The sequence below is a fragment of the Onychomys torridus genome, chromosome 5 (assembly GCF_903995425.1).
Source record: "Onychomys torridus chromosome 5, mOncTor1.1, whole genome shotgun sequence".
NCBI classification, from domain to species: Eukaryota; Metazoa; Chordata; class Mammalia; order Rodentia; family Cricetidae; genus Onychomys; species Onychomys torridus.
Genome location: NC_050447.1, coordinates 89,483,932 through 89,511,206, shown reverse-complemented (window position 1 = coordinate 89,511,206; position 27,275 = coordinate 89,483,932). Strand labels below are relative to the sequence as shown.

Sequence of the window (27,275 nt, the reverse complement as noted above, 5' to 3'; positions counted from 1 at the left end):
GGGCAACATCTAGAAATAAGGAAGCAGGGGCATGTGCTTATTGTAGCCAACGGCTGTGTGAGGCTGAGCTGGGTATCTTCTGGGTTGAGAGAGCCCTGAGCTTTCGACTTGGAGTGAAATCTGAACAGTAAGTCAGCTCCAGGCCTTGAGGCTCCAGGGGCTTTATGACCATCTGAAGAAATGGATAATAAACCAGAGCTGGGTTAAGGGATGGGAGGGAGACAAACACAATAGCACCTGTTCCTTCTAGGCTTGGTGGGAGGCCCTTTAATCCTAAAGTAGCCAGTGTCCTGTGTAACAACATTCCCATCCCACAGCCTAGGAATACTCAGATGTTAAAACACTCTCAGAATTGCACCTAGTGGCACATATCTATCATCACAGCAGCTTGGGAGGCTGAGGCAGGAGGATTGCAAATGCAGTTGCTGGACCCTTGCTTTTCCTATTTAGACATATGTTAAATTAAAGATGGTTTCTTATAGGTCTTTGTCTGCAGAGTGAGGAGGCGACCACTGGAAGAGCCTGTGGTTTCCTGTGAAGAGTATGAGGAACCCCCTCAGTTGCTTTCAGCTGGCCCTGGCATGTTGTAAATTATTTATTTACATATTAACATCACCATGCTGACTATTTCCACCTGTAAGGAGGGACAGGGTCACATTGAGAGCTGGAGGTGCCCTTCAGTGATCTAGAAGCTTCCTGTGATCCTTTGAGCTGTGGGTTGAAGGATGGTAAGGACCCTTCCTGGTGTTCCAAGCACTCACTAGGCACTCCTCAACTGTTTATTGTATGTAAAGTGTTGCTGGGTAAGTGAAGATCCGAAGGGACCAGAGACTGTCCCTTTCATCTAAGAATCTTACGTGAAGAAAGGAAGAAAGGGCTGAAGAGATGCTCAGCAGTTAAGAGCACATATTGCTCTTGCAGAGGACCTGAGTTTGGTTCCCAGGACCCATGTGGGGAGGCTTACAACTCCATGTAAATCCAGCTCCAGAGGACCAGATGCCTCTGCTAGCCTCCAAGAGCACTGTACTCAGATGTACAAACTCTCTCTCTCCTCTCTCTCTGTCTGTCATTTAAAATGTTTTAAAATTTTAGACTTTCTAGACAGTGAGACATATCTGCTCCTGGCAGCACTGATTTATTTCAGAGAGGAGGATGGGCATCAAAGACACCCTATATGTAGTTTATCTTCTTCTTGGCAAAAATAGCCATTTGGGCAAGAAACTGTTCTTGCCTGGATTGCTTGATTGACTGGACATACAGGATCCATAAGAAGGTGACCACTGAACTTTGCTTGACAAAATGGTCCTTCAGGTTCCTGCTTCACAGAGGAAACTGCCAAACATTCTACAGGACACAGAGAGAAGTGACTGAGAGACTCTAGGTATGTGGGCTGAAGACAGATGCCCCAACTTTACAGAGGAACTTTCGATGACTGTCCAGGCTGCCATCTGTCTGTGTACTCTCACAAGACTCCAGAAAGTTGCTTGTGTCCTTCTCCCAGTTCTCAGGTAATGGTATATGCTTCTGAGATCTTTGATGTAGTTGAAGACTAGATAGTTATAATTTCCTTAGTTATGACAAAAGATAAATTAGATATGAAACCTTAGACTCACAAATATAGAATAGATAGGATATCTTCTTTAATTTTGCCAAATACAAATAGACTAGATATTGTAACTGAAATTCTTGCTTAATAATTGTTTTGTTATATGTAATTTTACTATGTTAAAGTTAAAATCTTCCTTTTTGAAAAAACAGAAAAGGGGAAGTGCTGTGGGATGTCCTGTATGCTATGAATATATGTTGCTATGATTGATTGATAAATAAAATGGTGATTGGCCAGTAGCCAGGCAGGAAGTATAGGTGGGACAAAGAGAGAGGAGAATTCTGGGAACAGGAAGGCAGAGAGATGCTGCCAGCCGCCACAAGGAGAAGCATGATATAAGATACTGGTAAGCCACAAGCCATGTGTCAAGATATAGACTTATAGAAATGGGTTAATTTAAGATATAAGAACAGATAGCAAGAAGCCTGCCATGGCCATACAGTTTATAAGTAATATAGGTCTCTGTGTGTTTACTCGGTTGGGTCTGAGCAGCTGCAGGAGCCAGGTGGACACAGGAATACCCAAGCTACATCTGTTTGTCTCTGTCTCTGTCTCTCTGTCTCTGTCTCTCTGTCTCTCTGTCTCTCTCTCTCTCTCTCTCACACACACACACACACACACACACACACACACACACACACGATTAAAAATAAACTCTTTTAAAAAGAGTAATAGAGACTATGTTGCCATGAGTAAGGTCCATGACCGATTCATTCATGCTAAGGGTTTGGGAAGCCTAGAGAAGGTGACTGACCCTATAGAGAGGTGAAGGACATCTCTAACAAACAGTGATGAGAAATGGCAGTCAGCAGTACTGAGATATCTTAGATGTGAGGAAGTGACTTGTTAGTGGTGACTAAAGCTTCATGTCTTCATCTCAGTGCTCAAGAACGTTAAATCAACCTCTTGATGATTCATGAGAGGGGACTCCATCACCACAGCAGAGCCACTCTAAGGTAAGAGTAACGAAGAAGTCCATCATTGAACCAATAGCACTGGCCCAGCATAGTGGTACAACATCTTTAACCCAAGCACTTGGAGGCAGAGACAGGCAGATCTCTGTGAGTACCTGGCCTGTGGAGGCTACATATGAGAACTGTCTCAAAAACAACAACAAAAAAAAAAACCCCAAACTGATGGCCCTGGTCCACCTGGGTCCTGAAGCTCATAGAGCCATAAGAACCTTTTAGGAGCCAGGCGGTGGTGGTGCACACCTTTAATCCCAGCACTCGGGAGGCAGAGGCAGACAGATCTCTGTGCATTTGAGGCCAGCCTGGTCTGCAAAGTGAGTTCCAGGACAGCCAGAGTTACACAAAGAAACCCTGCCTCAAAAAAAAAAAAAAAAAAAAAAAAAAAAAAAAAAAAGAAAGGAAGGAAGGAAGGAAGGAAGGAAGGAAGGAAGGAAGGAAGGAAAAGAAAAAGCAAACTGAAAAAGAAACCTTCAGGATGTTCAAGAAAAAATGGCTCCCCTCAGGGATAATTTGATTGGGAAGACTTTCCTCTTTGGACTCTGGTCACTATTAGTTCTCACAAAGTCAAAATCTTAGCATCTTCCACAATGGCTCACCTGATCATGCCCAGCACATTCCTGTGAAGAAAATGCCAGGGCTGCCTCAGATTCCCAAAGGCCTTGTCAGTCTTTGGTGGAGACCCTCCTGTGGTAGCCTGCTGCCCTCAGGGCCAGATCTGTATGCACAGCAAGTGGCAGGGAGTCGGTTCTGGTGCAGGGGCAGCTGAGAGGACGTCCTGTCAGCATGGTGATGAGCTTCCAGCAGACCTGTGCCTCCGCGTTCCCAACTAACCCTGGGCTTGGGCTTCCATAGCCATTAGCAGCCCCAGAGACTCAGACACTGAGTCCCTTAGCAGGCCAAAGACTTGAGAGTCCAACACTTCTGTGGAAAACCTGGCCATACCTTCTCCTTGGGCTTCTGATTTCTTTCCTGGTTTTCCTTCCCTTCCAGCTGTTGCTAAGAAGGGAAGATGTTTTTCTTGGCCAGAGTTCTGTCCCTTTTTTTTCTTTAAAGACAGGATCTCATGTAGCCCAGGCTGCCCTCCAACCAGCTCTATAGCGGAGGAGAACCTTGAACTTCCTCTGGCAGAGCTGCAAGCACTCTCAACTGCTGAACCATCGCTCCAGCGCTGATCTTGAACTTCTGCTTCTCTGGCCCAACCTGAGAAGTGTTGAGGTTACAGGCATGTACTACGGTGCCTGATTTATATGGGTGAGACCTAGGGCTTTGTGCATGCAAAGCAAACACTCCATCAGCTGAGCCACATCCTCTGCTCTGTTTTTGTTTTTTGAGGCAGAATTTCACGCAGCCTTGCCTGGCCTGGCACTTGATATGTATGCAGCCTGTTGAATCCCTGATTCTCCTGCCTCTGCCTACCAAGTACTGTGATTACTGGCATGGGCTGCCAGGCACAGTAAGGCAGGGCTCGGCCGTATTTGCTTTTGCTCCTCCAGTTTCATCTGGTGCTTTTCCCAAGCCTCCTAGATCAGAGGCTCTTGGAAGGTCACCAGTTGTCCAGGTTCTAGCACAGAATCCCGGAAAGGTCCTGGGCCCTGGGCCAACTCGTTCTGCTAGTCGCCTGCCCTGTCCAGCCTTCAGCGGCCCCACAGCCAGGCTGAGGTCCTGCCTGAACAGGAGCCACATCGAGAGTAACCCTCCTTTCCCAGCAAAGAGCATTGTGGGTTTAAGACAACAAAGGACGTGGCTAAGGTGGACATTTAGCCTGTAGCCTCTGCTGTTCTGATCAGCAGATAGGAGCTGGTCCTGGACATAGACGCCTGCCCATTGTCATCTTCCCATGGAGCTTGGGGTTCCCGGGGGCTGGGGAGTCCAGGGGTGCAGAAAGAAATGGTGGAATAAAAGGGGGAGGTATGTCATGACTGATGCATGTATGTGAGTGCTGTTCCGATAATTAACCGACTGGCTCTCTGGGACAGAGGCCGGACAGGGTCCTGAATATAGTGTAGGCCAATTCTCCAGGTGTAAATACTTCTGGCTTAGCAAATACCTAACAGAATCCATTTAAGTGAAGTGGGTTATTTTGGCTAACAGTTACCATCCATATTGAAGGGGAAGCCATGGTGGTACCAGCTGAGGACCAAGATTTTCAACATAAGAGTTTAAGCCCAGGGAGGGTGTTTCATGCTCAAATGAGTACTACTTTCACAGTTTACTTCAGCCATGATGGTGACGTCAGAGATGCTGTTAGGAGGGAGGACCGCAGACGGCCCCCAGGAGCCCTGTGTCCTGTGCGTTTGTGCCAAGTGTGGTCCTGGCTGTGTGCACAGGGTACCTTAGACAGTGTGCTAAAGTAAAGATTGAAAGTTGTCCTTGAAAGATATCCAGTAACACTAGGAACCCTACTCTCCCTCTGGAATCTTGAACATATTAAATCTTGAGATTTCTTCCACAGATGGTAAGTGACAAGAGTCAGTTGTGAGGAAGTGAGTAGGTTGGTTCTAGAATGGTGTAGGAAATATTCCACAGCAAGCCAAGGTACAATGGGAGCCATGCTCTCTTGTGGAAATAAGTAAGAAATGTCTGGGGATGGGCACAGTTAGCAGAGTGCCTGCCCATCACACAGGAGACCCAGCACTGCCTAAACTAATAGTGGTACATGCCTATAATCCCAGTCCTGGGGGAGACAGGAGGATCGGAAGTTCAAGGTCATCCTGGACTGTGTAGTAAGTCTAGAGATAGCAAGGGATTCATGAGATCCTATCTCAAAAAAGAAAAGCAGAAATAAGTAAGAAATGAGCGAAACAGTGATTTGGCCAAACAAATGGAAAGGAAGGTCAGGGTTTTTCTTCACCCCTGGAAAAGTTTAGAGAGTCAGTTATCAAATATCCCTCTGGATAGCATGTAAGTGATAGTGAACTTCGGATAGACCTCCCCTTTCACTTGCCAATGAATCAAGTGGGTTCAACTTGACTGATTTGATGAAGACAATAATTCACACAGAAGGAGCCTGGCATTTGATATAGCCCAAGCCACAAATCTTATTAAGAAGCATTTTACATATAAAATATGTGAAATGCAAACGAAATTTAGTAGCAAAAGCAAAATGAAATATTTAAAGACATAATTAAGTCTTATTAATGGTATGTTCTTTATTTTGCTGATTAAATATTCAGGAGAATTATCATCTCCTTCATCTTTATTACTTAAGCGATGTGTTTTTCATAATTATTTGTTAGGTATTTTCATTAACATTTGATGAATATTAATAGTTAAAATAAAAAACAGTTTTTATTTCTGCGATAATGACTTTACCACGATAACAATATATAACTAAGTGTTTATAATGTGTTCCACTTGTAAGTATGTCACCGGGTGGCAGTGCCACTGAATAGTGGAAACCTGAGTCTTTATGGTGATAAACAGCGATCGTCAGGCTCTTCCATTATTCTTTATTTATTTATTTAATCTGCCCCTCTCATAAAGCTTCATTGTGGGAGAAATATGAGCTGCAAACTTACAACGAAAACTATTAAGTTGGAGCGTGGAGATGGCTCTGTGGGTAAAGTGCCTGGTGTGTAAGTGTGAGGACCTGAGTTCAGATCCTGAACACCCAAGTAGAAGCTGGGCATGGCAGTATGCACCTATAACACCAGGGGCGGGGGGCAGAGACAGATGAATCCTGGGAGCTTGCAGGACAGAAATAGCAAGAGCTGGGCTCAGTGAAGAGACCCTGTCTCAAAAACTAGGTGGAGGAAGACATCTGATAACAGCCTCTGGCCTCCACATGTGCCTACACACACATACACACACACACACACACACACACACACGCAAGCACACATATATGTGATGCTGCAATGTACACAGAAGCCTGTGCATACACTCCTTGAGTCATACATTTTTGAAGATTTATTTTATTTTTAAAATTATGTGTGTGTGTGTGTGTGTGTGTGTGTGTGTGTGTGTGTGTGTAGGGGTGATTGTGCATATGATACCCTAGGGAGTGCAGATGCCCTACAAGGTCAGAAGAAGGCATCGGAGCTCCTGAAGCTTCAATTACAAGTTACTGTGAGCTTCCAAACATGGGTACTGGGACTCTTGGGTCCTTTCCAAGAACAATACATGCTCTTAACCACTGAACCCTCTCCTCAGTTCCCTTACCTGTATCTTAAGAGACAAGCTGACTCTCAGTCTTACATTATTGATGGCCTGCACATCTTTTATCATCCCCATTAGGTTCTATAGTTTGGGTCCATTACATGAACCCTCCACAGGTTGGATAGCTAAGGCCAGTGTCTGCCCAGATATTTGTTTCCCTTTTTGGGATTTCTCTCCTGAATAACATGACCAGAATGCATATGGGCCTCCTGTCTCAGTTATGTAGTGATTGAAGAAAGCAAACTGGGATGAGTCCAGTCATGTGCTCTAAGGATGGGAGAGCATGTGGTGATCATACTCCCTGCACCACCAATATGGCCACCACAGTTTCTTCAAAACCTCTATGAAGAGCTGGAAACTTCCAAAGGAGCCCTAGGTCCACACCTTGGCCTCCTCATGGCAGGCTATAGGGCAGGAGGGTGAAGTGTAGCTTCTCAGTCAGGTCTGCAGTCACCATTTAAAGCATCCGCTGTGTCCCTCAGAGTCCTTTGATAGATGCCTTGATGCTCTGGAATCCAGAGTGAGCTGGCCTAATCAGAACAGTGTGCCCTTTGGCATTCTGGGAAAGCTTTTCTCCTTCTGCAGGAATGATTTGCATTTTTAAAGCCACAGCTTATTGGAAAGAGCTTTGAATGTGGAATGTTTGGGGCAGGGGTGGCGGGGATCAAGGCAAGTTTCTAAACTTAACAAAAGATTGTAACATGTCCGTGTTTGTTTATTGAAGGACCTCTGTGGGCAATTTCTGATCTTCAAAGCCTTTACTAAGTGAGTGGGATCACTCCATGCTATATACATGTGGTCACATGCTCAGTGTGTCAGCTTTCCATCTAAGCCAGCATCTCCTGGCTGGTGCAGGGTGCCACTAGGTATCCCTAGAAATTGAGACAAGGGCCTGTGGTTCTTGCTTTTCCTGGGGGCCTGGTACCTCTTTCCCCTGTGATTTTTTTTCTATATGGTAATATAAGACAAAGATTCTAATCTCATTGATAAGAAAAGTCCCAAACTAGGCATGATGACACAGGCCTGCTATCCTAGGTACTTAGGAGACTGAGGCAGGAGGGTTAAAAGCTAAAGGCCTGTCTGAGCTAGAAGGAAGTTCAAAAGCAGCCTAGGCTACAAAATGTGTTCAAGGCCAACTTGGGCAACTTAGCAAGATCCTGTCTCAAAATTAAAAATAAAAAGAGAGTTGGTAATTAGAACATTAGCCTAGTATGTATGAAGCTTTGGGTTCAATCTTCACCACCCTTAAAGAATAAATAAACAGGTAGATAGATGATAGATAGATAGATAGATAGATAGATAGATAGAATAGGTAGATAGATGATAGAGATAATAGATAGATGATAGATATATAGAAGATAGAGATAATAGATGATAGAGGTAAATAGAGATAGATGATAGAGATAGAGATAATAGATTATAGATAGATGATAGAGATGATAGATAGATATGAGAGATGAGAGATAGATAGATAGATAGATAGATAGATAGATAGATAGATAGATGATAGAGATAGAGTGATAAAGTCCCAGTTAGCAAATGGAAACAAGACAGAAAAAATCCCCTCCCCCCTGTTCATGGTGTTAATACTTAGTGCTGATGTGCAGGAGGATCCCACCATATGCCCCTGACCCCACTGCCCTTGTTAACCACATCTCTCTGGCCCTGGACTCTATGATTTTGCTGCATTCATTTGTCTTGTCAAGCTGTCCTTGACAAGGGGCCAACACTAAGAACCTTCCCTGGGCCAGAATAACTAAATCTCAGCCTCTTTTTTTTTTTTTTTAAAGATTTATTTATTTCTTTTATGTATATGAGTGCTCTATCTGCATGTATGACTTTATGCCAGAAGTGGGTATCCGATTGCACTAGAGATTATTGTAAGCCACCATGTGGTTGCTGGAACTTGAACTCAGGACCTCTGGAAGAGCAGCAGGTGCTCCTAACTACCAAGCCATCTCTCCAGCCCCTAAGTGCCAAACATTTAATAATGTTTGCCTTGACCACTTGAGCCAACACCAGCCCTGGCCAAATCCCATAATGGTAGTTGTTCTCAATACCACCAAGAGGGGAGCGACATGTGGCAGAGGCTGACAGGAACAGGAAATGAGTGAGATGGGTCACTTCAGAACAGACCCAGGTGTCTCCTGGGCTAAGGGCAGGTGGCAAGTAGACACATAGGCCTCAGTTTCCCCTTTGTGCTTTGGGCATACCAAGGCAAAAACACTTGTGGGCTCTGTAAGGAAAGACATGGATGGTGCACCCTGGGGTGAGATGACCTTTATAGTGGGCAGTGCTGTGGACAGCAGGCAGTGAAGACCACCAGGCTGACATCAGGTTATCCCTGCATTCATCTATAATGTCTTGTCTAGTTATGCCATAATGAGACCATTGTTTATCACCTAAATAGCTCTAGCACCATATTTGGCTCCCTGCAGAAGGTGGATAGATTAGTCTTGTCACCAGCCTCTGGTTAGTGGCAGCCCTCCAGGACTCGCCACGTCCTCTCCCTTTCTCCCTCTGCTGTCCACTAACCAGGGCTCCAAAGAGCTTGCCCTGTCACTTCCCTGGTGGCTGCAGACTCTTGTGAGGAAGCTGCCAGCTACATTCAGGAACCAGCAGGGCCTGGTGAATTGTCCCCACCAGGGAAACCACTGACAGTATCTGACAGCATTGCTAGGCTGGTCTCCCCCTCCCCCCACCCCCCTCCCTGCTGGGCCCTTTGAGTCTCCACAGAACAGAAACACTGGAACTCACAGGCTTGGGAAGAAACAACCTCAGATGTAGTGGTCAGTCACACTACCTGGTAGGGTAGAAACCCTGCTTGGATTTGAAGATAAGGTGATGCCCAGCTGGAAACTGGTTTCTTGGTGTGTCCTGAACCAAGTGGCTGGCGGCTTGAGCTTAGGCTGGTTTGACAGGAATATTGTATCTGGATCTGGGGAGATGGCTCAGCTGGTGAAGTGCTCGCCCTACAAGCACAAGGACCTGAGTTCAGTCCCCAGAACCCATGCAAAAAGCTGGGCATGGTGGCTCTCCCTTGCAATCCCAATGCTGTGAAAGGAGAGACAGGAGGACCCTTGGAGTCTACTGGCCAGCCAACGTAGCCTATTTGGTGATCTCTAGGCCAGCAAAAGATGCTCTCTGAAAAAAATAAAGTGGTCAGGGCCTGAAGAATGACATCCAAGGTTAACCTCTGACCTCCAGATGTGTTTGCATATATGCAGGAGTACACATGAGAGCGTACACCCACACACACACACACACATACACACACACACACACACACACACACACACAAATAAATGCATGCACGCACACACGCACGCACGCATGCATACGAAGCCTCTTCATTCTCTCTGCAACAAAATGCCCAGAGCTTTACACTAGGACCTCATTTGGGAGGAGGTCTTCCCCTCACATCATCACAACAACGGTGTAAGTTCGCCCCTGCCTGCTGATTGCTAGAGGGGACAGGCATCAAGCTGGACTCCTGTGTTCTAGTCTTGACATCAGTGCCCAGCCTGGGGCAAAGAGGCACTGCTAAGCTGCTGCCCCTGACTCTGACCTGAGAGGAACCACAGCCAGTCCTCTGAGCTTGTTTCCTGAGTCACCACTCAGTGAAAGAACAAGAGGGAGACAGCTAAGGAGCTGTGGCAGCTTGGAGCCTGGTGATGCTACTTACCCACAGCTGCCTGGAGACGGGCACGCACAGGGCTCTCAATGGTAGAGGAAATTAGATGCTGTACCCCACACACAGGTGTGGAGGTAGCTTAGCTCTTCTCCTCCTGCACTGCCTTAGGGAACTGCGTGCTTAGAGACTCCCTTTGGGGTTCAGAGTAATAGAAGCCAAAGATGTGTCACACACCAGCTGCTGGCCCCATTTAGGAAGCCCCTGTCCCATTTTTAATACATATTTTAAAAATTTTTGAGAAAGGTTCTCAAATTTCCCAGGCTGGTCTTGAACTTTCAAGCCTCCTGTCTCAGATTCCGGAGTCTCCAGGACAGTATGTGTGTGCTTCCAGACACAATTCATAATGAACAGATAGATGAGAGATACCAGAGTCTGTCCTTAAACTCCTAAACTGAGGTGAAAAATATACAAATGCATTTATAATTTTCTGATGATTAACACTAAATCTACTTGCAAAAACGTGGCACCAATTTGTACTAGTTCAAGCGTTGGAAAAGATAATTTTGCAGAAAATTAGTTATTCCTATCATCATTCTGGACAACTGAGTACTAAGGTTGGGCTACATAACAAGTCAAGGGTAAGGGTTACCTTTATAAAGATCATGGAGATCAGGAGTATGCTGTTGTATATGCTTAATACCATATATAATATTTAATCTCATTTCAATCTCACACTAAAAAGTCCAGAGATGGGCTTCCAGGATGTGCTGCCTCACAGGGTCCTGGGGATGTGAACTCAGGTCCTCATGCTTTACCATCTTAGCCATCTCCCCAGCCCCTAAAAAGAACTGTCTTGTCCCCCAACTCCAGATAAAGGAAGTGGGGCTCAGAAATCCAGCCTCTGGTCCCTCGCTATCTCCATGACAATGGGTTGAGCAGGACTACCTAGCTGCTGTGTGGTCAGAGTCTGAATGTGCAACTCAGACTCACCAGCAAATTAAACTCTTCGGACACAAAGGTTCTAGGTTAACCGTGCTGGGGCCCTGAAACAGCCTGATAGCTCTCAAAGGTAAAAATAGACCTGCAATTCTGGCCCCTTTTCCTTGAGGGCTAGGGTGAGGGAAGGGATGGGGCTGTGAATGGGAAAAACAACTTCAAGCCTCTGAGGATTGAGCAAGGTGTAAGGGCGAGTGTGGCATGTTCTGGCTGGGCTGGCAGACCTCCCACTCTTGACTCAGAAGCAGGGAATTCACTCTGGTTTCCTTTTCTGGTTGCCTCGTTAATCAGCCACAGGGCAGGATGCATGCTGAGGCAATGAAATTTGGGTGACATGTCACACTGGGGGAAAAGCAGCTAGTCACAGGCTGAGTCACGGCTCTGGGGCAGGTCCTGAATGATACACACTCCAAAAAAATGCAGAGCAGTCTGCCAGACTGCGGCCAGAGCCACAGGAGAAGAAGGTCTCCTGGTGACCTGACACTCCCTGGAGGTGTGGAAATCCCTGCATGTACAGAGGAAAATGAAGATGTCTTAGTGAGCCCTAACTTCAGACCTCATTGTAGCAAAAGGCAGTCCTGAGGTTGCATGGAAGCGAGCCACCTGATGAATGCGGGCAACAGCAGTGGCAGATCTTCACCTGGGAAGCCCATCTGCACCCTGACTAATGTATGAACAATGGGTAGAGTGCTTGCCTAATATGCATGAGGTCCTAGACTCCACCCCAGCCCCACATCAGCCAGGCTTTGTGGCACACACCCATAATCCCAGCACTTGGAAGGTAGAGGCAGGAGGATCAGAAATTCAAGTTCTTTCTCAGCTTGAGGCTAGCCTGAGCTACATGAGATCTTGTCTCAATTAAATAAAAAATAATAATAAATTAAAAACACTTTCATGGGGCCAGTGAGATGGCTCAGCTGGGAAAAGCCCTGGCTGTGTGAGCCTGAGGACCAGAGTTCAGCCCCCTGGAGCCCACCACAGTGGAAAGGAGAAAGCTGACGACTGGAAGCTGTCCTCTGACCTCCACACATGTGCCTGCATTCACACACACCCATTAAAAACACATACACATATGCTAATACATAAGTAAACACATAAGTTAATACAACTGAAAACATTAATGGAGATCTTGGTAGAATCCCAGGCAGGTCTATATGCTTCTCTTTTCTTTTCTTTTTTCTTTTTCTCTTTACATGCTTCTCTATCTCTTCTCCCTCAACAGCTGTCGTTGATGACATCTGTAATTGATTCTTTGAAAAGATGAACTGTCAGGGACTGGTGAGACTTAACCACTGGCTCAGTGGTTAAGAGCACGGGCTGCACTTCCCGAGAACCTGGGTTCAATTCCCACCACCCACATGGCAGCTCACAGCTGTCTATAGCTCCAGTCCCAAGGGATCCAACACCCTCATACAGGCAAACCAATGTACATGGAATAAAAATGTAAATCATTTTTTTTTAAAGAAAAGATGAGCTGTCAATCAACACGTGAAATGACAAGTGGAAACAAAATGCTCACCTTGTCGCCTGCATGTTCTATTGACACCCAGGCAAGGCCCCTGAACACTGACTCCCTCCCAGACTGACTGGTTGACCTCACTCTCTGCTCTTGGATAAAACAGGACCAATGAGTGGTGCGTTTGAAATAGTAGAACAGAGGGACCTTGATCACTTGGCCATGTCAAGGGCATCACCAGTCACCAAAACCACTGTCCTGCTTAGGCACTTCTGTTTCTGTATCACCTTCCACCCTCCCCATAAAGTTCAGCTGCCTTAAGCTATGTGGGGTTAGGGGAAATCTGGAGATGGGCACCATGTATCCTGCACCCAATACATGATCCATATACCAACGGTGGCAACAGCAGCCACAGCCAAGCCCTTTTAATTGTAGTATTGTGCTTACCATTTTATCTCTGCACTAACTTACTGACATATGCTATAGTATCCTCTTCTTATATGTGAGGATTCAGGAGGCTTTATAATCTGCCACGGTCACACCCGTCATAAGCACTAAGATCTAGAGCTCACCCAGGAAGATGGTTCCCAGAATCCATCAGGGTCTTATTTTATTCATCAGTACCTAAATCATGGACACTGCTGTCTCTGTCTGTCTGTCTGTCTATCTGTCTCTCTCTCTCTCTGTCTCTCTCTCTTTGTGTGTGTGTGTGGTCATGTGTGTTCATGTGTGTTGGTGAACATGAATGCCTGTGAATGAGCAGACCAGAGGACCAGTCTTGGGTATCATTCTTCCTCAAGTGCTGTTTACTATGGTGATATTTTATTTGTGCTGAAATATGATTTTATTTGCATGTTAATAAATAAAAGTGCCTGGAGGTCAGAGCTAATAGCAAGCCATTTAGCAGAAGTCTAGCAGTGGTAGCACACACCTTTAATCCCGATCACATGATGGGCAGATCTCTGTGTGTTCAAGGATACAGCCAGCATAGAGACACACACCTTAAATCTCAATACCAACTGTAGAGACCTGGAGGTCTGTACAGACAGGCAGTGACCAGAAGGTTACGTGGTTGGGTTTACAACCAATAAGAAGGCAGAACAGAAAGTCAATAAAAAGACACACGGGAAGTAGGCCTCTTTCTCAGGGGAAGGACGGCAGCGAGGGGTAAGAAGGTGGTCTCAGCTTTGGGCTAATGCTCTCTCACCTCTGGGCTTTTAACTCTGCATTTGGCTCTGTGTTTCTTATTTAATAAAACCGTTCAGAATTACATCTACAGTTTACCACTCCATTGTTATGTTGTTTGTTTTTGTAATTTTTTTTCACTCTATATCCCTGGCTGGCCTGGAACTCAATGTAGACCAGGCTGACTGCGAATTCACAGAGATCCTCTTGACTCAGCTTCCCCACTGCTAGAATTAAAGGCATGTGGCACCATGCCCAGCTACCATTTGCTTTTTGAGACCAGGTCTTTCACTGGGACCTGGGTCTCTCCAGTGGGCTGGTCTGGCTGAGGAGGGAACCCCAGGGGTCTGTGTGTGTCTGCCTTCCCAGTGCTGGGTTACACATGTACCTCACCACTACTGAGTCCTTCACGTGGGTGCTGAGGATTGAATTCAGGTTCTCACACTCACAAGGCAAATACTTCACTGACTGAGCCATTTCCCCCAGCCATGTTTTGTGGTTCTCTGGCATCCTTTGGGATGGAGAAGTGCCCTTTGTCTAGCCCATAGCTTCTTTTGGAGCTGTGAATTAAAGGGCCCTTGTCCATAATCATCTGACCCTCAGCAATGGAGGCTGATTGAATAGGAGGCTGGTCAGTGAGAACTCCTCCTGATGGATAAACACACATGTGAAAGCCATGTTCTCCCTTTGAGCTGCTTAGCAGGGTCTGCTGGGGCTGTGTTCCCATCTTGTACATGGGGCTTCTCTGCAGTGGAGGAATGTGAGTTCTGCAGGTAAAGACAGACAAAAACCAGAAGGAAACTGAAAGGGGAATGGTATTTGGCCCTTGGGTATCCCTAGTTCCAGTGCAATGACCCTGATTTAATGCTATTTGGTCATCCCAGTACTTCACACACACACACACACACACACACACACACACACACACACACACACACATCTGAAATGAAGTTATACCACCTGGGCTAACAGTTCTTCCAAGAGCCATAAACCATCTAACGAAACCCCCCAACACCAGGTACGAGAAACCTTTCTGCAGCAGAAATCTTCACATAAAACTACACCTTGTCAAACCAAAGAGAACACTGCTCATGGGTGTCCAACCCCAATGGGTACACTCACAATCCCTGCACCCAAGAATCATTGAACATCTCAGAGGAAGGGAGAGAAAAAGTGTAAGATACAGAGGACCGGCAAGTCGGCTGTGAGATTGTGTCTCCCGGAAATGACAGACAAGTTTCACCCACGATACTGCAGCAATCTGGCCGCCTACACAAGACCTGGGAATAACAACATCAGTAGACATGCTAATGTGGAAGTGGGAAATCTCATGGGGCCCCATCCCCCAAACAAAGAACTCCAGGCAGCTAATGATGGTTGTGGAGAAGAGAATTAGTCTCCCCAGGGATGGACCCTTTAATTGGTTACACAATACCCGGTGGTCAGCCTTGAAATCATGTACATACAAGCAATACTAAATGGACTCAGCAGGCTGCATTTATGTATTTATGCATATATATGTAAAAATAATAATAAGAGAAAAAGAGGCCACATTCTTGAGGAGTAAAGCGGGGGCATAGAGAGAGAGGCCACAGCAGGGGTTGGAAGGAGGAAAGAGAAGGGGGGAAATGATGTAATTATACTGTAACTAAAATATTAAAATAGAAAAAAAGAAAAAGGTAAGCAAACCTCTTACCACAGACGCCCTCAGTTTTCCTCCCACACTTTTTGCATGTTAATTTTTGCTGTTTCCTGTTGCTTTTTTGTTGGTGTTTTCTGGGGTGGTTTGTTTGGGTTTGATTTTGAGACAGGGCCTTGCTATGTAGCCCAGGCTTGCCTAGAACTCATAATCTTCCTGCCTCAGCTTCCACAGAGAGTGGGGATTTCAGGTGAGCCCCACCACATGGGCCACTTACTCTTTGCTTTAATTTTTTTTATTACATTTTATATTTTGCATGTGTGGGGGGAACAGAGAACAGTTTTATGGGAGTCCGTTTTCTTCTTTCCACCATGGTGGTCCTGGGGACTGAACTCAGGTAGGTCTTTATGTTTAGCAGCAGGTGCCTTTATCTACGGAGCCATTTCATCTGCCCCACTCTTGGCTTTTTAAATATTTTTTAAATTATGTGTCTATATGCGTGGGAGGGGGGCTGTGGGTATCTTTAGAGGCCTGAAGCATCAGATCCCTGAACTGGAGTTGCAGGCAGTTGTGAGCTTCCTGACACTGATGCAAAGAACCAAACTCGGCAGGCCCTCTGCAAGAGCAGAGAGTGTTCTGTAACACTGAGCCATCTCTCCAGCCCCTGCTTTGGGATTTATTAACAGCCTACTTCTGCCAAGGAAGGTCAAGGGGACTGTCCTTCCTCTCCCTCTCCCTCTCCCTCTCCCTCTCCCTCTCCCTCTCCCTCTCCCTCTCCCTCTCCCTCTCCCTCTCCCTCTCCCTCTCCCTCTCCCTCTCTCGGACACTTGGTAAGACTTCCACCTCTGATGTTCACAGTCTTAGACCCTGAGGTTTAGAACTCAGGCCCCCCAGCGCCCATCTGAGGCTGCTCGCTGAGTTCTGCCATGTGCTTGTGAGAGCTATGAAGGACCGCAATGATGCCAGCAGCCGCCCACACAGAGCCCTCGTTAGGACATGTGCCTCCAGTCCGTTTCCCCGGAACTTCTATGAGGTAAGTTCCATTTTTGTGCTTCCTTGACAAATGAAGAAACTGAGGGAGAGAGATGAGTCATTTGCCTATGACCATTGGCCGACAAGAGACAGGCTTGGGGCCTGACCACACGCAGACCTTACTTTTAGCAAGACCCTCCACCTCCTGTGGAAGGCTGAGGCTTTGGACCCTCAGGCGTTGTGGTCCTCAGCTATAGGCTTTGTACCTGTTGTGATGAGCTCAGATTCCTGGGTAAGAACTCCCCACTGGCCTTTCTCCAGAGGCTTAGAACCCCAGAAACAAGATGACTTCACAGGCTCTATGGTGCCCTCAGATCTCTCTTCAGAGGGGACCCTCGCTTCTCCAGCTGCTCGGTCCGTCATCATTGAGTAGGTCACAGTAGACTTCCTCTCAGGGTTTGTCCTGAAAATCTGATCCATCTGGCTAAGGTCAGATTCCTTCTCAGGGAGAAGCTCACATCTCAAAATTGCTCAAGGTCCTAGTGGGGTTCTCTTTGGGAGATGGATCTCCATGGGACTGGGTGAGGTTCCCTTCTACTGCTTCTCAGAAGCATCCTCACTTTCCCCCATCTTTTCTTTGCCATTGACAGATCCAAGCACATCTCCATAGATGTGCACACTGTGGCCCCAGAAACTGAGCACCAAGAGTCCAGCCTAGCTGGATGGTAATGGTACATGCCTTTAATCCCAGTACTCGGGAGGCAAAGGCAGGCAGATCTCTGTGAATTTGAAGCCTGCCTAGTCTACAGAATGAGTCCAGGACATCCAGGGCTACACAGAGAAACCCTGTCTTGAAAAGCCAAATATAGCATGGCAACTCAGGCAGGATGTGAGCTCAGGCTTTCCTGGATTTTCCATCTTCCTAACCACCTGGTTAGGCTCTTATGTCTTTGGTGTTAATTCTGTTAGTGGGGGTCTTGCTTGTACCTTCCCTCAACAAGAGGATGGTATTTCCAGGTCAGGCCCTCCACCTATCCTACCCATCTTACTGGCCCCAGGATACCTACCAGTAACCCCCCAGGAACAACTTCTGTTATCTCATTCCTGTGACCCTCCAAGCATGTTGGGTAATGGGACCACCTCAACTTCAGATTCATGAAGTGCACAAACAGACCCAGGAAGACTCCTGATTGTGTGGATCTCCTAGAGGAATGCTCAGGGGGGTGGGCTCAGGGTCCAACCTGTCCTCTTGGCTCAGATCCTTGTGCTTTCCATGCTGAGGCATGAGGAACTTTCTGGCAGCCTCTAGCCGCCTCCTCCTCTTGTAGCTGGGTAGCTATCTTCCTATAGAAAACCAACATCACAGCCCCCAGTTAGGGAATATTATTTTCAGGTGTGTTAATTTTGTTTATGTTGCATTTGTTTAACTCTGTGAAGCTGTGTTACTTTGCCTATCTAAAACACTTGATGGTCTAATAAAGAACTGAATGGCCAATAGCAAGGCAGGAGAAAGGATAGGCGGGGCTGGTAGACAGAGAGTTTATAGAAGGAGAAATCTGGGAGAAAGAGAAGTAGCCAGAGAAGGAGGAGGACGCAAGGAGCCAGCCACAGAGTAGAAGTAAAAGTAAGAGGCATAGAAGTAAGAAAAGGGAAAAGTCCAGAGGCAAAAGATAGATAGAGACAATTTAAAGTTAAGAAAAGCCGACTAGAAATAAGCCAAGCTAAGGCTGAGCATTTATAATTAAGAATAAGCCTCTTTGTGTGATTTATTTGGGAGTTGGGTGGCAGACCCCCCAATAAAAGAGCCAAAGAGCAAAACCAAAACATAACAGCTCCCCTTGCTCTTTGCCTCACACTCCCCACTGCCTTCCATGACTCACATGGCTTCACCCTGCACACCCAGGCCTGCCCCAAGAGGCTATGAAAGAGACCATCCTTGGCCTAAGAAGCAGCATTGCCGTCCTTGGAGCAAGGCTCATTCTTTACCCCTCTGACACCTTGTCCAGGAAGCTCTATCTAGACGAAGATCCATAGAGTGAAGACTATGAGTCTTCTATCACCTTGCTTAGACCTTGCTTCTGTGAGAGCCATCTGCTGATAGGCAGAGGGGAGAAGACATCCCACCCGCCTTGGTCCAACTGCAACATCAAACACACTGCAAGTATCTCTCTCCTGTTGACAGTGGTTCCAGATGTGTGGGGAGACCTAAGACCAGGCCGACCTAAGACTTTCTCAGAGGCCCTGATGACAAAGGGAACTTTAGTTCTGCGTCCTTGTCCAGAAGTGGACTTGGCAAGGCCAGTCCACTGCTGGATACAGTGCCTCAAAGGAGTTGAGGTTGTGACTTGTGGTAACCTGGCTCTTCTCCCTGGGCTATGGTTATCAGTTCTAGGTCACCTATGTCTGAAGTATCCTGGATTCTCTTTGTCTGACTTAGCTCTCTGCTGACCTTAGCCATTTTCTCCCTGTAAACAGTATATAAGATGCTCTTCTCCTTCTCCTTCTTCTTTCTTTTCTCCTTCCTCTTCCCCTCCTCCTCCTCCTCCTCCTCCTCCTCCTCTTCCTTTCTCCTCCTCTTGTTTTTCAAGGTGGGGTTTCTCTGTGTAGCCCTAGATCTTCTGGAACTCACTTTGTAGACCAGGCTGACCTCAAACACAGAGATAAGCCTGCCTCTGCCTCCTGCGTGCTGGGATTAAAGGCGTGTAGATGCTGTACTTCTTAGTAAACTTGCTTGGCATAAGCCAGCAGCATGCACGAGACCTCCTGGTCTCAGCTTTTGCTCTGTCTTCTTTAATTCTAATCCCTGGTCCTATTACTCAATACCTAACCGCTTAGGACTTTTAGTCCTGTGGGTCTGGGTCACAGCTTCTTCTTCTCTTCCCCTTCTCACCTGTCTCGCGTTCCTGAAATATAAATGGCTGGTTCCATGCAAAACCATCATTTCATTGTAAAGCAAAGTAAAAGATGACATGGTGAGACTCTCCCCTAAATCATATCTTGGGATAGGAAAACTAAAACAGGAGGTCTGGGCTTGGAGAAGGACTCAGTGGGTGGAGTGTCTGCCATGCAAGCTTGAGGGCTTGGGTTCAGCTCCCAGAACTCACACAAATGCCAGATGTGGTAGTGTGCATCTGTGATGTCAGTGCACCTACAAGGAAAGGACCAGATGCCAGCTAGCCTGGTGTACACAGGGGCAAACAGCAGAGAGACCCTGCCTCACATGAACATGAAGGGAAGGACATACATGCCCACACATAGGCCATGGCATGAGCATGCCTGCTCTGGCCCGTGAGAACGACAAACTCTCCCGGCCAAACAAAACTGAAGGTTGACCTTTCTGCCATTGTCAACAGCCAATTTAAAAGTAAAAAAAGCAGGGAGAAAGCCAACTAAACCTCAAGTAAAAAACGAGGTCCCTGCCTTTGCCCAACAAGAGGGAAAATGATGATTTTGAAATGTTGATTTTCAAAGAGTATCTGAACCCAGAGTAGAGAGGGGCCCTATAAAAACACAGTGTGGCCGGGCAGCAGTGGCGCACGCCTTTAATCCCAGCACTCTGGAGGCAGAGCCAGGCAGATCTCTGTGAGTCTGAGGCCAGGCCTGGTCTACAGAGTGAGATTCAGGAAAGATGCAAAGCTACACAGAGAAACCCTGTCTCAAAAAACCAAAACAAACCAGTGTGAGGGCCTGTAAATCAAATACAAGCAATGACAAATATGTAGACAGATCCTAGAGAAAGAACCACGATGTTCCTAAAGGAAGGAGCTTAGTGTGTTAGCTAAGGCCCCACCATCCCCCCGGTTGTCCTGGACTCTGTGGATGAGGTCACCTCAGCTAGGCAGCTCCGGTCACTGTCTTGCCCTCTGCCTGGTGCCCAGAGGCTCAGCTCTGCAGACAGTGATATCATGATGTCATTGCCCAGGCTGGGGGTGGAGGGGGGGGGGAAGAGAACTGTCTCACATTCAAGCTTATTTTCTATTTATTTCCTTGGAGCCTTGCTTCCCTGACAAATGGCTGGAAGCTTCTGGAAGGTGACAAAGCTTGGCTTAGCCTGGGAGATAATGAGAAAAGGGATTCTTCAAGATGGCAGTGGGGATCTGACTCATATTGGACCTGTGCCTCCTCCTCCGGGCTTTTGGCCTCTGCTCGGTGTAGAGAAGCAGCTCTCCAGATAAGCAGCCCCATTTTAGAACTGGCTGTGGCATTCTAGAAGGTCCCTGGTGGTGAGGCAGGAGGGTCCTGTCTTTTCCACTTTCTGTAACAAATTGAAGTCGAAACTGCTGCAGGAGCTGGAGAAATGGCTCAGTTGGCAAAATGCATGCCTTGAAAGCACGAGGACCTGAGTTCCACCGTCAAAACCCACAGTAAAAATGGTGGTGCATTCTTGTAATGCCAGGACTGGGGAAGCAGGGACAGGTGGATCCTTGAGATTGGATGGTCAGTCTATAGTCTACTAGACAAGCCCCAGGTCCCAGTGAGAGGTCTTGAAAAATAAGGTGGATGGTTCCTGAAAAATGACACATGAGGCTGACCTCTAACCTCCACACGTATGTGCACACATTCCCACCAACCTCCACCCCACTCACAAATAAATATAGTAATAAACAAACCTCACACTTGCAAAGGCTCTGTATCTACAAATACATTAAAATACTCAAGAGGCTGTGGAGATGGTTTATTGGATAATAGTGCTTGTTGCTCAAGCATGAGGACCTGAGTTTGAATCCTAATACTCATGTTAAAAACCAGGCATGGTTGCACATGCCTGTACCCACAGTGTTGTGGGAAGAAGATGGGTGGATCCCCTCAGCTCACTGGCTAGCCAGCCTCGTGGAAACAGTGAGTTTCTGATTTAATGAGATTCTGTCTCAAGACAATATGATAGAAAGGGATGGAGGAAGGTACCTGACGTCTTCCTCTGGTGTCAAACACACCTGCATGCAGCATGTACACACACACACACACTATAAAGTCCACACCGGCACCTTGACCCTTCAGCCCCAGCCCTCACTGCAGACCCAGTGCCTGTGATGAAATGCCCACCATGCAGCCAGCATGCTCAGGCTCCAGTGACCCTGCTTCACTTCACAGGCCTGTCCTGGCGTCTGATGCTGACTCTCAAGAGCACAGGCACTGAGAAGACACTTCTTCCCAAAGAGTGTTGACTTCCCAAAGGAATACAGATTTGTGTGTGTGTGTGTGTGTGTGTGTGTGTGTGTGTGTGTGTGTGAGAGAGAGAGAGAGAGAGAGAGAGAGAGAGAGAGAGAGAGAGAGAGTTTGGACATGCAGAAGTGCTGAGATGGGAGGAAATGCAAGGTCATCACCATGCTAGGCTCCTGCTCTCACAAAGCAGGGTCACAGTGGATGCTGGCATGAGGCAGAATTGCTGAAGGTCCAGTCTTTGTCGTCTTCACCTTCCAATGCAGACTTCAAAGTTGTCGATACACACCACATCTCACAGTGACAAAGCACTGTAAAATGGTGCATTGCTCGCATGTGTACTCCTGTATAAACAGTTCACTGTGCAATGGTGCGTCACTCATGTGTGTACTCCTTCTGTACAAACAGTTCACTGTGCAATAGTGCATCGCTCACGTGTGTACTCCTCTGTTCAAACAGCTCACTGTGCAATGGTGCATCACTCAAGTGTGTACTCCTTCTGTATAAACAGTTCACTGTGCAATGGTGCATCGCTCACATGTGAATTCCTGTACATATAGTTCATAGAGAAGCAAGAGGTATAAAAGCCAGAATTTTCTAGTAGAAACTAGTTAAACACAGCTGGGACTTTATACAGCTTTATTTTTGGTAAAACTATGTAATAAAATGTAATTATTATTTTTTAGATAGGGTCTCTCTTTGTAACTCTGGCTGGTTTGGAAATCTATGGGTAGCCCAGGCTGGCCTCAAACTCACAGAGATCCCCCTGCATCTGCCTCCTGAATGCTGGGATTAAAGGCGTGCGCTGCCACAACCAGCAATAATTAAATTTTATAAAATAAAGAATAACTTCAGATCTACTTCGGTAATTTTAATCTTAGCTATTTACTAAATGTCTTATGTCTTGTTTATAGTGAATATTTTTTAATACTTTGGAAGACAAATAGCTTTTTGAGAACACACCTAAAATCGGTCTTTCATACTAACGTTGACTTACATATTGATGGAAAGATGAAAATATTTTTATATAACTACATTTATTTTTAATTTATTACATTATTAGTAATGAAGCACAGAAAATATTTAGACTTCATTTTATTTTTAAGTGTGTGTGTGTGTGTGTGTGTGTGTGTGTGTGTGTGTGTGTTGTGTAGTACCCAGAGAAGGCAGAAGAGGGCAGTCAAGATCCCTTGGAGCTGAGGTTACAGGAAGTTGTATGTTGCCTGGTATGTTTGCTGGGAAGTGAACCTGGTCCTCTGCCAGAGCAGGAAGAACTCTCAACTGGGGAACTATATCTCCAGCTCCAGGAAACCTTTTATTATAAGGGCTTCATTTTACTGAAACAAAGGAAACAAAAATTAATTTCATAGGTAAGTGTATAATGATGGCTGAATGGACTGTGCTTCTTCTTTCTGATCCTTGGAACATGGTCAGCCGAGTGATTCACCATGGAGGGGGCACTGCTCTCCGGGAGGCTTTGCTACTTCCGTTTCTGTCAGCATTCCCCAATTAGATGGTTCCCCTTTTGTTGTTGTTGTGGCAGAATATTTGTCAATGGGAAGGATTATTTTACAGTGTGTGTGTGTGTGTGTGTGTGTGTGTGTGTGTGTGTGTGTGCGCAGGTGTGCCTGACCACCTGTGCGCACCCCTGCAGAGGCCAGATGTTATTGTCTGGAGTCTTGCTGGCTCTTTCGCTGAATCGGAGTCCACCATTTCGGCTCCACCGGCAGTCAGGGAGTCCCCACACCCAGCCCCTCCCACCTGACCCTCCCCCCGCAGTGCTGGGGCTAGACACACGTGCTGCTGCACCTGGCTTTTATGTGGGTATTGTCTTCCTGCTCGTGCAGCAAGGACTTGAGCCAGCCCCCAGCCCACAGCATGTTTTCTTTACGTAAAAACTTCAAAGGTTCATTGTGTGCAAATGTATATACCTGCAAGTGTGTGTGTAACTGTAGGGGGCCAATAAAAGATCATCAGATCCCCTTGAGTTGGACTTACAGGGGGTTGTGAGCTGCTCTATGTGGATGCTGGGAATTGAACTTGGGTTCTCTGGAAGAGCAAGTGTTTTTAACCAGTGAGCCATCTCTTTAAAAAAAAAGCCCGACTTATAACTTTTTGATATCTTTGCATACAGCAACGGAGTTTTTGGAGTGGGCGGTTTCCCTGACTACCACGAGTCAGTCACTTGGGTGTTTTCTGACTTGTAGTGAGAGTTCCCACCAGGATTTGCCTTCCTCGGGCATTTTACATTTCCTTACACACTCCTCCCACATACACCCTTACACACTCCTCCCACACACAGCCCTCCCATACACACCTTACACACTCCTCCCACACACAGCCCTCCCATACACACCTTTACACACTTCTCTCCAGCCAATCTCTCCTTGTTCATCTTCCTCCTCCTCTCCCTGGGAGGGACTGCTGGGCCTGGACCATGTCTCTTCCAGTTTGCTTCCATAGATGATTCCCTTCATGCTTTTGGGCTGTTCGCTCACTAGCTTCTAAAAAACACCTGGAATAATATATCTGTTGGGGACTAACATCAATCTGATATTTCTATATGTACAGTAAATACACACCTTCTTTGTTTCATTTTTAGCACAGCTATATCTGTAAAACTTTCAGAACAACTTAAAGGCCTGATCATTAAGTGCCCGGTAACTGAGTGAGTGGATGTTGGTACAGCCGCTGTGAGGAGTACCCCACAGGGGTGAAGACTGTGGCTACACAGGTAAAAACACTGTGCCATAAGATCTAAACTTTATAAATGAGAATTCTGTGGAGAGAGACATATAGAAAAAGACAAATTATAATTTGTGTTCTTAGGAATTGTGTTTAACATTGAGAGAGTTGAGACTGACTTACAACTTGATGGGATTAAGAGTAACAATGCAAAGAGACCTCTGGGCGTGTCTGTGAGGGGTTGTCTAGGTTCCATTCACTGAGGTGGAAGACCCCACCCCCCCCCCCCCCCCCCCCCCCGTTATGTGGGCAATGTCATTTTGTGGGCCAAGTCCCACATTGAATAAAAAGAAGGCAAGCTAGGCAGCAGGGTTGGTATCTCCCTGCTTCCTTCCTGTGTTTGCCCTGTGACCAGCTGCCTCACACTCCTGCTGTGCTCCCCCCATGATAGACTGCACCTTCACACTGGGTCTAAATCAACCTTTCTCTCCCTACATTGCTTCTGGCAGGTGTTTGTTGCAGCCACAAGATAGCAATGGATATAGAAAATGGTGAGTAATGATATACTACTTCCCTTCGGGTTTTCCCTCATTTTAAAAATTATTAGAGATTTATGTATTTCGTAATGAAAATTTTTACTTATTTGTAACTCCTTTGTTTGTTTGTTTTTTCTTCTGAAGACAGGAAAGATAGATTTGGATATAACTTGCTTTGTAAGTAAACATACCACCCAATCTTTTGGGGGACACTCTTCCTGGCCCCTACCTCCCAGCTCTGTGCCATTAAAGAGGAAAGCTGCCTGGATCTCTGTTTGCTGCTGCCAGGGTGCAGGCCACACAGTACAGCATCAGGCTTTGTCTTCCAAGTAGGAGGGAGTGGTGAGAAGAACCTCGTGTCTGGAGGTTGGCACGTCAACTCCATGAACAGAATTCGACCACTTTTTGAAGGGAAAGCTATCCGTCACAGATTCCGAAGGGACTTGGTACCCACTGGCCTGGGAATAAAATGAAAGCCACTCTGGCTAGAAAGCCAGCCCCTCGCTCAGTGCCTCTATAGGGCCAACGTAGTGAGGAACTCTGGCTTTTCCTTGAGGACCACAGGGTGGTGAGGGAGTGCTGCCAGCCTGGCTTCACAAGCTCTTCATCTGTGCCTGTCTTATTTGTTCTTTGGTGTGTGTGTGTGTGTGTGTGTGTGTGTGTGTGTGTGTGTGTAGTGGGACTAGGTCAGAGGGCGATGTCAGGCATCATCCCTCAGGTTCCATCCTATCCATCTGTTTCCTGAGACAGTGTCTCTCATTGGCCTGGAAGTCATCAAAGTATGCCAAGCTGGCCAGCCTGTGAGACCCAGGGATCCACCTGTCCCTGCCGCCCTGATACTGAGATCACAAGCATGAACTACCACGCTTGGATGAATTTGTTAGGGTGGTTTTGTTTTTTTTGTTTTTGCATGGGTTGTGGGCTCATGTCATTATACTTGCAAGGCAAGCATTTTATCTCCTGAACTCTTTTTCCCACACTGTCTCCTATCTTGGTTTTGGTTACGTGGTCAATGTAACCAAAGGACAGGAGAGACTTAACCTGATAGAGAATCTCTAATCCCACCCCCACCTTCTTACCTCCTTCCTCCTCTGTTGCCCTCTCCCTAAACCCTATTGCTAAGGTCAGATGGGACATGTCCCCCACAGACTCAATTGTTGAACGCTTGGTCCCCAGCTGGCAGTGCCATCTTGGGAGGCTGTGGAACCCTCAGAGCAAGAGACATGATTGGTGGAAGTCACAGGGTGGGGGGGGGGGGGGTGTCAGTCTTGAACAGGCTAGCCTTTCTTCCAGATGGAGCTTTCTGTGTCCTGTCCACCAAGATGTGAACAAGCCGAGCACAGGCTTCCACCACCATAGACCAAGCCACGTCGGCAGCCATGTCATCCCCACTGGGAAACTTCCAACGAAAAGAAATGTTCCTCCCTTGAGTCACATTGTCAGGTATGTCGACACTAGTGGCTAGAAAAGTAACCGATGCTCTTGGGGTGGTGCCCAGCACAGAGGGATCAAGGTCAAATCACACATGACCTTGGTCCTCAAGGAGCCTGGGCTCCACTCCTTCCCGGTAAAATGGTGGCCCTCTACAGCAGCAGCATTGCCCAGTCGATGCTTGTCAGAAATGCAAGCCCTCAGGCCTTGGGCTCACTCGCCATCTGGATTTGAACAGGTCCCTCAGTGGGCACAGGGAGGTGAGAGATGGACTATTTACAGGATTCCACAGGACATGCCTAATTTCTGCAAAGTGTAATTATGACTAGGTTCTGGGTTGGCATTAGTGTTTATCGTTCATGGACAATCTCAGCTTATTACAAATTCCACCCAGAGTATATGTGATTGTCACAGGAGTCACAGGCCCAGTCATGAGGACAGTGACTGCTCAAGGGAATGGAAAGTCCCTGCAGCTGCCCAGCTCCAGCCTGAGAGGCTTAGTGAAGTGAGCCAGCAGGAAGAGAGGAGCAGAAGAGGAAGTGGACATCTGTTTCTGCAATGGCGCTGCAGGTGGCCGAATATAGGACTGCACCAGAGCCTGAGAAAGAAAGTTTGGGAAGAACACCTTCCTGGTGGTCACATCTGTGACACACATCCTCCTCTTCAGCTCCAAACATCAAATGACTGTGTTCTGCCTCCTGGCCCCGTGTGATGTCTACAAAAGATCACTGAGCAGAGGAAGTCCTTTGGGGCACCGAACGTGCCCGCAGCCTGGGCAGTGACTTCCATTTGTCCCTTGTACTCTGCAGAAGGAAGAGTTCTTGGGACTAGCATGGGATTTTTTTA

The 27,275-nt window shown here is 46.8% G+C and overlaps 1 long non-coding RNA gene across 3 annotated transcripts; it reads left to right on the top strand.

The window, feature by feature from the left end:
* The first annotated feature begins 1,472 nt into the window (after positions 1 to 1,472).
* LOC118583451 lies at positions 1,473 to 27,262 on the top strand. 3 transcript variants are annotated; one of them, XR_004944940.1, is made up of 8 exons: positions 1,473 to 1,508; positions 2,488 to 2,562; positions 16,504 to 16,678; positions 24,380 to 24,511; positions 24,972 to 25,013; positions 25,143 to 25,175; positions 26,292 to 26,441; positions 26,844 to 27,262. It is a non-coding gene; the product is annotated as an uncharacterized LOC118583451 (long non-coding RNA). The 3 variants fall into 3 exon arrangements; XR_004944939.1 differs by having other exon boundaries at positions 25,143 to 26,441; XR_004944941.1 differs by lacking the exon at positions 16,504 to 16,678 and having other exon boundaries at positions 25,143 to 26,441.
* The last annotated feature ends 13 nt before the right edge of the window (positions 27,263 to 27,275 follow it).